Raw genomic sequence first — 3183 nt, 5'->3', positions numbered from 1 at the left:
GGACACCTAATATAGGTGTCCCACCCCCTCCAATGCAAATAAAGTATTTATTTGACATATTGACCATGAGGTTATTATTATTCATGTATAAACATTCAGATGTAATTACAATATAACAGAATAACAACCAACAATAGAAAAAATATATATGCAAGGTAGACGTTTCAATCAAGTACGTAATCACGCTTATCAGGCTACAAGGCAGTATTAGCTTAAAAACTATTTGCATCAGAATGAGTATGGAAAGCGGTCAAAAAAATTAAAGGAAAAAAAAAATGTTTTTCATGAGGAATGGGAGAGTGAGTTTTTCTTTACGAATGTAAATGAAAGATGTGTGTGCCTAATTTGTGGCGCTAGCGTTGCTGTGGGTAAAAGGTGCAATGTGGAGCGCCATTTTACTCAAGTTCACGGGAACTTTGCACAAGACTTTCCTGCGGGTAGTGGGCTACGGACCGAAAAGTTAAAGCAGCTGAAAGCAACACTGCAAAAACAGCAATCTTTATTCACCAAACCGATAAAGAGAGGAAATGCTGTTACGGAGGCGTCATTTAAAATGGTGCGCATCTTGACAAAACAAGAAACCATTCACTGATGGTGCCATGGTGAAGGAAGCAATGACAGCGGTGGCTGAAACTCTGTTCAAGGACCACAAAAGCAAGACAGAAATTATGTCTGCTATTGCTGATGTGCAGCTCAGTGCCAACACTCTGGCATGGAGAGTTTCCTTGCTTTCTTCAGATGCAATGGAACAATTAGAACTGCATCATTTTGCATCATTGCATCATTTATCAGCAGGCGATCTGCAGTAAGGTTATGTGCTTTCTTATGTGGCTTCTTCATCCCTGCTCCACTCCTTTATCCTCCTCCTAAGTCCCCCTCCATCCCTCCCTTCAATGTTTCGTTATGGCACGAGGTCGCGCCTGGCCAGAGGGGGGAATACTGTCACAGTCTGTTTCATCCCTGTTTGACCTAGTTTTCCCTCATGTCTGATTAGTTCATTCTGTTCACCTGTGTTCGTTTATTATCCTCACTTGGTCTGTGTATTTAAGTTGCTCCCTTTAAGTTCTTTCTTGCCGGTTATTGATGTTTAATGTTATGTGCGCTAGTTGTGTTAGCTTGTGTTGCCCTGTTGTTGTGGATTACTCTTTTTCTTGGATTACTATTAAATGTATTATTATTGAATCACCGTCTTCATCGTGTGCTCTTTCTCCTCAATCCAGCTCAAGCGTGACACCACCATGTTATAGGGCACCAGTACAAGTTAAAGTTTCATTTATTTTATCGGGAATTCATTGTGGGACCTCACTTAATTAAACATGAAAACACTCTAGTTTGCACCACAGCTTTCAAATCACATGAACTAAACTTGTTTTCTTTTTATAAGGTTCAGAGATGGCTTATAGTCTCTGGGTGTCCTAGATGCTCTCCAAAGATACCCGCATCAGTGGCTATCCAGGACTGTATTTGAGGAACCCTGATTTAAAGCAAATGCACATTGTTATGGCGGTTGTGCTCAAATTATAGCTGTATATGCTTGCAGCACACTTGGAGAAAGATTAGGCTGGAACTTTTTTTGTTTGTTTGTTTTTGCTGCTAAATGGCTCACTATTCTCAGCAGACTGTTGTTAGCATTGTCAAGTCAAGTCACCTTTATTTATATAGCTCTTTTAACATTAACAGTAAGTAACTTTGCAACTACATGTCAACTAGCAGTTAGTAGAGTATTAGTAGACTGTCTGCTTAATATCTTCTAACACTTTCTTTGTCAACATTCTACTAACCCTAAACCTACCCTAACAGTCTACTCTGAGAGTTAGTAGACATGTAGTTGCAAATTAATGAGAATTAGTTGACATGTAGTTACAAAGTTACTTATAGTTAATAGAATGTCTAAAGTGGACTATCGAAATAAAGTGTAACCTTTTAAAATCTATACGATGTTTAATAGGGAGCCAGTGCAGTGTTGACAGAACCGGGCTAATATGGTCATACTTCCTGGTTCTAGTAAGAATGACATTGTCTATGACATTATGAGCCACCGTTTAAAATGTAACTACTCATGAGATAAAAAGGTCACAATTACTCTTTTTACTTTTTTATTTTATATCGGAAAAATAAAGGAGGAGGAGTTCAAAGAGGAGCAAGAGGAGGAGTTGGAAGGGGAGCAAGGAGAGGAAGAGGACAAAGACCAGGAACAAGAAGAGTGGTCTCTGATGAGATTAGGGCTACTGTCATTGATCATGTGATCAACCATGGTTTAACAATGAGAGATTTGATTAATAATTTAATAATTAATTTGAGTCGATTTACAGTGGCGGGTATAATTCGAACCTTTAGAAATGAGAATAGGTATGTAACAATCTACTGTAATGTACACATGTTCTAATGTACACATAATAGCTATTTCAGCATAACATACGGTATATTATATATTTTAGCATCCATTTACTGCAGTGCACTGTATGATTGATCACAGTCTGTGGGTTATCATACTGTACAACAGTACAGCAGGACTGTAATAAGACATTCTGACTATATTGTATATATATATATATATGTATGTATGTTACAGTTTATGGCACACACTCACACTGTTCTTAAATCTTCTAGAGTGGAAAGGTGAAGGTTTCTTGGTGGGCGAGGTCACATGTTCTCTGAAGAGCAAGAGACGGCTATCATGAATTTGGTTTTGGCCAATAATGCTATAAGAATTCATGAAGTACGCAACCGTATCCTTAATGATGCCACAATTTTTGCTAACATAAATGCTGTGAGCCCTCAACAATACATTGTGTCCTCCAGAAAAATCAACTGAGAATGAAACGGCTGCACAGGGTCCCATTTGAAAGGAACTGTAACAGAGTCAAGAGCCTTCGACATTACTTTGTGGATGTATGCATACAACAATTTTTCCAATATATCAGACTTGCAACTTCCAAGTCAGGCTATTGGGTTGTGCATATACAGATCTACATCTACAAAACACAATTTTGGAGATGGATGCCCATGCCATCGTCCATGAATACATTTATGTGGATGAGGTGGGCTTCAATCTCAGCAAAACCAGAAGAAGGGCGAGAAATGTCATTGGACAAAGGGCCATTGTCAATGTCCCTGGACAATGTGGCAGAAACATTACAATCAGGGTTTGAAATTAAAGGGATAGTTCACCCAAAAATGAAA

This window comes from Sinocyclocheilus rhinocerous, unplaced genomic scaffold (genome assembly GCF_001515625.1).
Source record: "Sinocyclocheilus rhinocerous isolate Xijiao unplaced genomic scaffold, SAMN03320098_v1.1 scaffold3268, whole genome shotgun sequence".
In the NCBI taxonomy this organism is placed as follows: Eukaryota; Metazoa; Chordata; class Actinopteri; order Cypriniformes; family Cyprinidae; genus Sinocyclocheilus; species Sinocyclocheilus rhinocerous.
The sequence above is the reverse complement of the archived record's forward strand: the minus strand, read 5'-3'. Positions refer to the sequence as shown.